The following is a 12,073-nucleotide window of genomic DNA, read 5'->3' on the forward strand; positions in this document are numbered from 1 at the left end:
CATGAGGCTGCTACCAGCACACTTTACTTTTGGGATGGTACTCTGCAGGTGATGAGCAGAGCTGGTTTCCTTTAAACATGATGCTTGGAATTGAGGTTTATCAGACCAGAGAATCTTGTTTCTCAGAGTCTAAGGGTCCTTTAGGTGCTGTTTTGCAAATTCCAAGTGTGTTTTCATGTGTCTTCTCTGAGGAGAGCATTGAGTCTGGCCACACCGCCATAAAGCCCAGATCGGTGGAGGGTTGCAGTGATGTTTGTCCTTCTGTACGCTGTAAAAAAAATTGCTGTAAAATTTACAGTAACTTACTGGCAATTTTGGTTGCCAGTAAGACTGTACATTTACAAAAGTACTGTAAATCAATAATTACAATTGTACTGTAAAAATACAGCAAACTCTTGTACGCTGTAAAATAGTTTTTCACAAAAGCGATCACTGTAAAATTACAGTAGAAACGTTTATGAATGTGAGTGAAATTACAAGAGCACAAGAAATTACAGTGAAGATTTTTCACTGCTGTGATGGTGTGTAAACATTTGACTAACTTATTTCATTTGAGTCCACTGAGAAGGAATATTTCTTAGTATAAAACTGCAAACACTTAATGTGTAATAGTAAAGCAACTAAAAACACGAGTTTAACTCAAATTGTTGCAGTTCAACGTCAGCTATAGCACACATGTATGTGCTAAAGCACTTAACAAAAAGATCATCACTCCGTCAACTCCACATTTACTACCTTTAAATAAAGCAGCCGAGCATCAGTGTTTGTGGCTCATCATTGACTGAAGCACAGGATCTACTCTCCAGCACAATGGTGACCCACAAGACTACATTAAACTAACAGATCTCTCTTGAGCAGAAACACATTAATAAAGTTCAGTTAAATATTTACTCTCCTTATAGATCATTCTGTGATTAATTAAGTGATGATTGTGCTTTCTGGATTTATCCCTTTAGTCTTGCCCCTTTTGATTCTGCTCGCCGTTCGTTGACCTTCGCTAGCCCTAGGATTATTATTGTGTCTTCACGTCTTGTCAGCCCCGTAACAACACCATAATGGCAAAGCAAAAACAGAAGTGTCGCAACTTTGTAAATTCATAAAAAATAAAAAAACTCAAATAAGTACATTGCAAAAGTATTCAGTACTTAGCTGAAGCACCTTTACAGCCTCAAATCTTTTTGTGTATGATGCGACAAGCTTTGTTCATCAGCATTTGGCAATTATCTGCCATTCTTCTCCTTACCTCTTCACCTCTCAAGCTCTGTCAGGTTGGATGGGGGCAGACGCACATTTTCAGGTTTATCCAGAAATATTTGATTGGGTTCAATCCACAACTTCACACATTACTAACCACAATGACACTATTTCTGTCAGATGTCTACAGAAGATCTTATTGAAAATTAACAGAAGTTTAGATTTTTTTTTTTTGACACTACAATGATGGAGATCAGTGTTTGCTTTAGTTGGGCTCTTCAATCTTGACTTTTTAACATTAACTTTTCATTGTCTGCTGTAGCCTAACCATGTGTTGTTAAACACATTTGTTGTGGCAAAAAAAAAAAAGCCTTGACAAAATTTGTAATTTTGCTAGTGATATAATCGTCATTAAACACCAGATTCACTGATTTTATCAGGGTGTCTCTTTTCTTGCGAAACAATGTTATACTTCATTAGAACAAAACAAGCACGCTGTTACGAAAGATTGTTTTAAAAAAAAAACTGTGCTGTAGTGTTTCACTGTGAAACACACACATCAAGAATCAGCGTATGAATCTCAACAATGGTGACCATCAACAAAATAAATAAACAGATCAACTCTGAACATCACAAAACACGCTACTAAAACTCAACAAAAAACAAAAGCAAAAATAAAAGCACATAGTAAGAATTAAAGAAATAAGTGGACAATTCAGCAGTATAATTTATTCATGCTGCAATGCATGCTGGGAGTCATGGGTGAGTTTTGTACTGTGCTGGTACCCAGCATGCATTGCAGCATGAAGCTTTTGATTGTCACCATTGTTGAGATTCATGTGCTGATTCTTGATATCTGTGTGTCTAAATAATGCCGTAGTATTAAAGGTTTTGTGCATAAAATGTTGTTAAAATCCTTCAGTAGCAGTTTGTCATATCATGCAGGATCATATAGCTTTTGTAAATTACACGAAACTAACAAAAAAAATCCACACTGTGTCGTTCAAGATAAGCCACTGAATGAGATCACTGAATCGAGCCACTAGATAACGATTACTCCATTATCAATAATTAACCAAAACCACATACTCGCACATTTTCTTGGCTTTTCTTACTATAACAAATGTACTTTACAAACACAGATACAGCAGCCAAAAAAAATGTGACATTAAAAAGTCAAGGGTCAAGAGCCCAACTAAAGCAAACCCTGATCGCCATAATGGTGAGGTCAAACAAAACGTTTTCAATAAAACATCTAAACCTCTGTTAATTCTCAAATAATGTTTGTAGATATATGACAGAATTAAAGTCAAATTGTAATGTGTGAAGTTGGTAATGCTGTTTGTGGAGTCGTTTAATCAGATCTTGAGAGATTTAATGATGTCTTGTATTTCAGTTATTGTGCTGGAGAGTAGATCCTGTGCTTCAGTCAATGATGAGCCAGAAACACTGATGCTCTGCTGCTTTACTTGAAAGCAGTAAATGTGGAGTTGATGGAGTGATGAGCTTTTTGTTAAGTGTTTCAGCACATACATGTGTGCTATAGCTGACGTTGAACTGCAATGATTTGAGTTAAACTCATGTTTTTAGTTGCTTTACTATTACACAATACGTGTTTGCAGTTTTATACTAAGAAATATTCCTTCTCAGTGGACTCAAATGAAATAAGTTAACCAAATGTTTACACACCATCACAGCAGTGAAAAATCGTCACTGTAATTTCTTGTGCTCTTGTAATTTCACTCACATTCATAAACGTTTCTACTGTAATTTTACAGTGACAGCTGTAAAAAACAATTTTACAGCATACAATAGTTTGCTGTATTTTTATAGTACAATTGTAATTATTGTTTTACAGCTTTTGTAAATTTACAGTCTTACTGGCAACCAAAATTGCCAGTAAGTTACTGTAAATTTTACAGCAATTTTTTTTACAGCGTACAGAAGGACTAACATCCTGTGCATTCTTTAAGCCTCATCACTGTCATAGCCTATTAATTGTTGTCATCTCCTTTAGCAGAACTGCTCCAGGTCCACGCTTACGTGCTTTGCATTGGAACTGAATGTTTTGTTTGTTGAAATCCAGAGTGTGGCCAAATCTCAGTCTCGGCAACTATCAAGGATCCTCAAGACGCTGACATATAAGGTGAGTTCAATATCTGCAAAACATTTAGGATGATCCAATAATGGTATTTACAGAAATATTTGTAACAGCTTGTAATGACTCAGATCCACAAGGAAACGTTTCAAATATATGAATTTAAAAAAACATTGTTACATTGCAATACTATTCTTTTGATTATTCAACAGTTATTGAAAAATTGTCATTAACAGTTATGTTAAAAAGATGTTTTCATAGGACTCACACATCCATTTGAACAATATTAAAAACGCTAAAAATAAAAAGAAAATAGACAGAAAGTCTATTGTTAGAACTGGCCTGCACCCAGACATAATTATAATGTGTGGTGCATTACACACTTATTTAACAACTGAAATAACAAGCATTTTTTCCACTCAAGAGGGCATGTAAGTGCATACAGAAATATGGGTTTCACATGTCTGTTTTTAAAGCCTCTTTGTCTGCTTGCATGCTAGGCAGCCATTTTAAATGTATTTACTACTCATGTTTTTGTTTTTACTAATGGATGAAGTGAAATTATTTGCATTACACTTCTATGGACTAGAGTTCAAGGATAGTTTGTATAAGTTTGTTAACAAAGTTTGAAGTTGGCTTGAGAAAGCCTGTAGCCAAAAAATAAAGTTTAAAGTAGTTTTCAAGGGGACATCGAATGCAAAATTCACTTTTACATAGTGTTTGCATATAAATGTGTCTTAGCAGGTGTATGGACACAACTACCCTACAATGATAAAAATCCATTCACTCTTTTTTTTAATCATCAAAAATCCTAAACAATCTCAATTATTGATGGCCCCGCCCACAACCGCTGACGGATTGTCCCGCCATTTTCTCCACGCTCGAGCAGCTGTAGCAACAACAGTGTCTTGTAAGCAATGTGGGTGTTTTGCAGTTGGATGTAAACGTAAACATAAGAGTCTTCATTTTCTCCCGACATCAGAGATATTAAGGATGGAGTGGATTAGTTTTGATTTTGATGGTAACGCGCCACCGAATACACAAAAAAACGGAAGAGAGGGTTGGGGTGAGCAGTAGGTCATTATCATTTAAAGAGACATGCAAAAAAAAGTGTTGTTTTACACGACCATTGAGAAATTTATCCAAGGTATTTTGCAGACATCATGAAGACCCTAAAGAATCACTGGAGTTGTATTTATCTTATTTTAACAAGCCTCTTGTACGGCAATCAGCAGACAATAATTGGAGCAGTCAGGCTAATTAAAAAAGGGTCAGAGGCGTGTGCTTGCGATTGACTCTGCGGTAGTGTGGGTGATGTAGTATTAGGGTCTATTCGGTAGTGTGTTACGGTACTGTGAGAAGGATAATAAAAGTTGTCAGAAGTTATGGCTGGCTGTCGTGTCGTCCATCCTGTGAAAGGTTAATGTTGTACCTACTGTCTGGTTTCTCCCATCTGCACATATGATCATGGAGCTCAACTAGAATGACCCTCAGCTTCTTGGTCACCACTCTAATCAAAGCCCTTCTCCATCAGTTGCTCAGTTTTGCCAGAATAGACCTTTTATTAAGTAAAGTAAAGTAAAGTTTCCAAATCATGCCCATTCAATTGAATTTGCTGCAGGTTAACGTCACTCAAAGTATGGTAACATTTACAAGCAAAATGAATGCTCCTGAGCTAAATTTCAACTGTCCCAGATAAGGGCATGAATACTTATGCAATGGAATCATTTAAGTGTTTTTATCTTTAATCTTGCGTGAGTTAGCGAAGTTGAATTGAAGCTAGTTTTAGTTTCGTTTCGTTCCGTCAGCGGGAGGAGTTAACGATACAAGTTAGCGGCACCATCATGAATCAATTTCAACTCTCTCCGCCAGAAAAATTTACGTTTAAAGTGGATGACTGGCTGAAATGGATAAAACGTTTCAAAAGATTTCGTATTGCATCTGGCTTGGAGACACAGATGGATTAAAATCAAGTGAATGCCTTGATTTACACAATGGGGGAGGAAGCCGAGGACATACTAACTTCCATGCATTTAATTCCTAGAGGCGAGTGACTACGAAGTAGAAAAGAACAGATTAAACGATCACTTCGTAGCTCGCAGAAACATGATTTTTGAGAGTGCTAAATTTAATCAGCAGCAGCAAAAAGTGGGCAAGTCCATGGATCACTTCATAACGGCACTGCATTACGAAATTATGAACAAACAACTGGATAGTGTGCAAACTAAACAGTACAGTATTGTGAAATCAAAACAAGCAAAACCACTATATGGACAGCTAGCAAAGAAAACACCTCAGGAAAAACCTAAAAAGCGGATACAGTGTACAAGATGTGGGGACACAAAAGGGCATAATCTGATGCAGCAATGCCCCTCAAAAGATGCAATATGTCATCACTGTCATAAACACAGACATTATTCTAGAGTGTGTTAGACAAAGAATGTATATGAGTTGAATATAGCAATGTTAAAGGGTTAGTTCACCCAAAAATGAAAATTCTGTCAATAATTACTCACCCTCATGATACCCGTAAGACCTTCGTTCATTTTAGGAACACAAATTAAGATATTTTTGATGAAATCCGAGAGCTTTCTGAACCTGCATAGGCAGCAAGGGTCCTACCACAATCAAAGCACAGAAAAATAGTAAGAAAACAAAAATAACTTTATTAAACGATTTCTTCTCTTCTGGGACAGTCCTCCTCCGTTATTGATGCATGCGCATTGCTTTCCTCTGCTTGTGAACAAGGTGAAGTGCGTCGATAATGTGTCGATAATGGCGGAGGACTGTGTTTTCAAGGCAAAAATCAAGTTCCTCGGACAGATCGTTGAGGCGGCAGGAGTGAGTGCAGACCCAGACAAGCTGGAGGCAGTTAAAGCAATGAAACAACTAGGTAATGTCAGTGAAGTGAGGTGGTTTTTGGGAATGGTCAACCACCTTGGTAAATTCTTACCACATTTAGTGGCAAAAACACAGCCACTCAGAGACTTACTGAGAAGGTCCAATTTGTGGGTTTGGGGGTCACATCAGCAAGAGGCCTTTGAAAAAAATCAAAGAGAAACTGACAACACCCCCAGGTTTGGCACTGAATGATCCAAACAATGATACAGTTGTCCCTGCGGATGCCTCTTCACATGGACTGGGTGCTGTTCTCCTCCAGAAGCAAGCAGAAAACATATGGAAACCTGTGGCGTATGCTTCAAAGGCTCTCAGTAACACGGAGCAGCGATACACACAAATAGAGAAGGGCCTTTGAGAGGTTTGCAGAGTTTCTCATTGGGAAAGAATGTCCACATTGAAACTGATCATAAACCACTAGTTCCTCTGCTCAGCTCCAAGAAATTGGATGAACTCCCTCCACGCATTCTGTGTCTTCTGAGGTTTTCATACACCATATCACATGTGGCTGGCAAAAGCATCGCAACATCAGATGTGTTGTCTAGAGCTCCCATAAACAGTACAGTAGAAGGGCTTTCCGAAGAAGACATCGATCTGTATGCTGACTCGGTCTTGGCAAGAGCACCAAGAGATCCAAGAGCACCAAGACAATGATTCTATACTCCAGCAGCTAAAGAAATACTGTGTGTAAGGTTGGCCAGATAAGTTCTCTATTGACAAAACTTTCCAGCCTTACATGTCATTCTCAGGAGACCTTTCTGTGCAAAATGGGCTGTTATTGAATGGAATCAGGATTGTCATTCCAAAGTCACTCTTGGAGCTGAGATACTGGGAAAAAAAATGCATTAAGGTCATCTTGGCATAACAAATTGCAGAGAGTCAGTTTAGTGGCCAGGTCTCAGTAAAGACCTCACAAAAATGATTGAGAACTGTGACACATGTAGTAGTATTAGTAGTGTCCTGATGTATAATGTAGTATTAGGGTCCGTTTGGTAACATAATAATGCATATAGCATGTGTGGAACCTATATTGATGTACTGTGAGAAGGATAATAAAAGTTGTCAGAAGTTATGGCTGGTTGGCTGGTCGTCCATCCTGTGAAAGGTTAATGTTGTACCTACTAAACCACAGAACAGGCGGGACCTATGGGGCCGGACATGGCTCCACTCAATACTGCGCAGATTCTGGTTCAGTGCCCTATTGGGACACTGGCGGCTTCACTTTTCTTCAATGCATAGCCATCTTTCTTTAATTTCTCTGATACGTGAGTGAAGGTGGTTCCATAGTCATAAGGCACTTACACCTGTTAAATAAACAACACCTTGTCAAATTTCAACCTGATACACTGGTGAAATTGAGCGAGGCTAATAGTGAGCAACTCCTTAACTCCCCAAAAATAACACTCTTTAATTAAACTCCACATAAGACTTTGCTCACAGTTGATTTCAGTTTGATGTTAGCAGGTTGCTAAGCTAAAAAAACATAATAATCTAACAAGCAACTATTAAAAATAATGCTCCTTACTTTGACACTGTAAGTTCAATTAAAATATGTATTAATGAGAATCACACATGCACACATAATAGAACTAAAAAAGGACAAGGAATAAAATGCTGTTTCTGATTTTGTGAATCTGATTTTCTGATCCTTTTTTATCATTACTTCTGGAATGCTTTATCTTCTAGACTGTGCACTAACCTTACATAATACCATATTAAGTTGCAGGACAAAATGAAGCCATGTCCAGACTGTGAGTTCTATCAAGAAGAAAGAGCGGATACTTTTTTGGAAACCTTACAAAATGTTTTACAACAGATGAATGCTGAAAAACGTTGTGCTCCAGAGAAGAATAAGAGACATTAAGAGAACATTATGAAAAAAAACCCATTAAAAACATGATCTGAAGGAGCAGATTCCTGTGGATTCCTGAAGCCGTTCTGGAGAAATTTCTGAATGGCAAAACAGACACCATATACTAAGCTACAGTACCTACAGTACGTATCCATCTGTACATGAACATGCAAATATATATTTTCTTAAATAAAGGACTTTTATGTTATATTTGTTACAATAGTCTGTTTTGACAACAAACTAAACCCATGACCACTTTTTCTTGACCATCACTTCCTATAAATTATAGCTGTGTAGCTAATAATACAAGTAGTTGGTTTGAGAATTGCTGTAGTATATTCAACTGAACAGAATAATTACTGTCATCTTCATTATAATGTATCTGAACTGAAGATTTACCTAGTCAAAGGAACCAAAGTCATGAGCCTGGGCCAAAAAAATGTGATAAGACAAGTTCATTGAACCAATGTTGATGTTTTGTTTCATGCCATGTTAAGTTATTTAACTGACAAAAATAAGTGTTACACATTATTGGCTATTTAATGACTGTTGCAATATTGGCAAATAAAGTTATACTCTCTCGCTGCTGTGTAACTTTAGAAAGGAAAGAGTCTGCTAAGAAAAAACAATCTGATGCACTTTATGAAAGCTTATCCAAAACCATTTGCTATAACTGTGCTCTGCTTACAACATTGACAAACATGTCCTTTGATTTTGGTAGGGTTTTTTACCCTTTGATTATCAGTGTCTTCAAATGTCTTGACATGTTTTATTTAGGCTGCTCTTTCAGACACCATCATCTGAGGTATGTTTTATATGACCTTGAATGCCGTTGTGTGATTATCTGCAGTTCAGTTATGTGATAACGTGCGCATAATTACGTAAAGAAACTCAGAGTCTGCAGAACATCTGATACGCTATGATTGGATACTCCAAACATAAATACACTATGATTCATGTCCACCAGCAAAACTTTATAAGGTTGCTGTAATATGAAATGTTTCAGGACAATAATAATAATAATTTACTGCAATTTGACCTTTGCAGTTGGTCTATAACTTTGCTGAGAACATATGATCAAACTACATTAAATGTATATCAATAGAAAAGCTTAACTGTTCAGCATACATTTACAATGCTAGATGTTTAGAAAATGTTTGGATGTATTACACCATTGTTCTACTTCATGACATGAAAGGAATTTGACAGCCTTCAGGTATTTCAGTGGCATGTTAACATGTTAGACTTTGGCGTTCCTTCTAAAAAAAAAAGTGTTTTATATAACCCAAACTGCTGAAACCTTTTATTGCATTTATAATGGTGTACAATAAAAAGACAACACTTTTATGAGCTGTTTTATTTCTGATTCATTTTTCTTCTTCCTTTTTTTAAATAAAAAATGTAGGCTATTTTCTTAAAGCTGCATTCCGTAAGTTTTGCCTCTTTGTCGCCATCTCTGTTTGAAAACCTGCAATTGCAGCTGTTTGCGGAATTATCTTCCTTGCATGGGTTGTGTGCTGGCAGGGCTCCAGCGCGGATGAATCTAATGTTTTGAGTATGTGTGGCAGTCACATAGTCACCTCACCGGTGTGGATATTCACTGTACTTCAGAATCAGATTCTAGCCTACGTCTTGGAATATATGACCCAAATGAGAATTTTCACCGTATATTGTCATCTGAACAAGTAAGTAACAAGTCTGCCACGTTTGTTCTGACCAACTGAGGAAAAAAGCATTACAATAAATCGCGCTACCAATGGTGATTTAATCTAAATTAGCTCATATTACATCAAACCGTGCAAATTATTATTATTGTTATACTTTGTTCTCAAATTGTTCATGTTAACAACATCAGCATTACGTGACTATGTGAATATAGTGTGTATAAGCAAGTAGATTTCAATTTCTGTAGTCTGTACCACTCGAATTTCATATTAAGAAATTCTTTTAACCCAAAAAGCAAATTATGCTCCCTTCGAACTGGTTGTCTTTAAAATACAAATCTTGTGTAATCCCAGGCTATCTGTAATCAGAAGCACATTTAAAACTGGAATATAATTTAATTTCATTCACATGTGCAGATAACAAAATTCCTGAGGCCCAGATCAGGCTCACACCTGACACGTTCATCTGGACCACATACCGCGTGGAATGATGGCAATTGGGCAGTCCGCTCCTGTTTGCCAGATTTGGGCCACAAGCAAGCCAAAAGAAGGCCCAATGTCAGCCATGAATAAACCAAATAAAGCAGAACTGGCCCAAATCTGGGCCACATCGATTTTAATTCTGGCCCAGATCCAACACCTTACTCTGGCCCACATACTATGTAGAATAATGGCATTTGAGCAGTCCAGTTCTGTTTGCCAGATTTGGGCCTCAAGTAAGCCTAAGCATTGCTGCATGTAAGCCAACCAAATAAACCAAAACTGGCCCTAATGTGGGTCACAGTTGATTTTTATTCTAACCCTGGCCTTCCCCACATTCCTCATGTGGCCCACATGCTGCATGGAATAGTGGCATTTTGGCAGTGGTCCACAAGCAGGCCACTACACAGCCACATTTTAACTAATAATGAACAAAATAAACCATAAATGCACATTATCTGGGCCACACTAAGCCTTAAGTGAGTTATGAATCAACAATACTCAACATTGTAAAGAGAAATTAAAAAATGTCCTCCATAAATGTTCAAATAAGTTCCAGAAATGTGTCCTACTTGATAAAATCATCCTGACCCAAGTTTTGCACAAGCAGCAATTAAAATGTCACAGATAAATATTCAAAGACACATTCCAATACTTTTAAAAACTGTTCTTGTGTTCTCTGCACTGTGTTAAAGAGCGCACAACGAAAATGTAAGGTTATATATCATAAGTCTTTAATCCAACCAGAGTAAATCCAAACACAATGTAGCACAGCAACATTTAAGACGTAGACATAAGACCAAAAAAACTCAAAAGTGAATATACAGGAACTTAAGTACTCAGACCAAACAAGGATAATTAACTAGGCACACCTGAACAGAATAATACAATCAACACAACAAGGGAAACGGTGCAAAAGGAAAACAAAGTCCAAATTAACAGAAACTGTGACAGTAAGAGTACAATCATTATAGTGCACTTCTGTTTTTATGCTGCACATTACACATATAAAAAAACTGCCATTAAAAGCATGTTTTAAAAAAAAAAGAATTTGCTGCATATGTAGCCTTCTTAAGACTCACATCCCGATCACCCTGCATCAGTTAACTGTGTTGCATCCTACTAAAAGTAGCCAAATTCTATTAGGCCATATTTACAATTTCATGCTTCCATTTCAATTAGCCAGTGTCAAGTGTTACATTCAAGAAGTGGCCTCATTTGTCAAGTGTTACAACCAGAAGTGGTCCTCATCTGTTTTAATGCCATATCTTTCCCAAAATTGGCCCAGATACGGTTTTAATAACTGGGCCACATTTGTGGGATCATATGTGGGCCACTTTAGGCTCACAGCTACATTAGCCAGTGCTCACTGTTCTTGGTCCACATTTGCGGCATCATATAAGGGCCACTTTAGGCTCACAGGCACATTAGCCAGTGCTTACCGTGCCATATCTTTGCCAAAACTGTCCCAGATACGTTTGAAGATAACTGGGCCACAGTTATGGCATCATATGCGGGCCACTTTAGGCTCACAGCCACATTAGCCAGTGCTTACTATGCCATATCTTTCCCAAAATTGGCCCAGATACGGTTTTAATAACTGGGCCACATTTGTGGGATCATATGTGGGCCACTTTAGGCTCACAGCTACATTAGCCAGTGCTCACTGTTCTATATCTTTGACAAAACTGGCCCAGATACGCTTTAGGAAACTGGGCCACATTATATGCGGGCCACCTTAGGCTCACAGCCACATTAGCCAGTGCTTACTGTGTCATATGTGTCATATCACTGACCCAGATACACTTTAGGATAACTGGGCCACATTTGTGGCATCATATGTGAGCCACTTTAGACTCACAGCCACATTAGCCAGTGCTTACTGTG

The sequence above is a fragment of the Sinocyclocheilus rhinocerous genome, unplaced genomic scaffold (assembly GCF_001515625.1).
Source record: "Sinocyclocheilus rhinocerous isolate Xijiao unplaced genomic scaffold, SAMN03320098_v1.1 scaffold816, whole genome shotgun sequence".
Taxonomy (NCBI): domain Eukaryota; kingdom Metazoa; phylum Chordata; class Actinopteri; order Cypriniformes; family Cyprinidae; genus Sinocyclocheilus; species Sinocyclocheilus rhinocerous.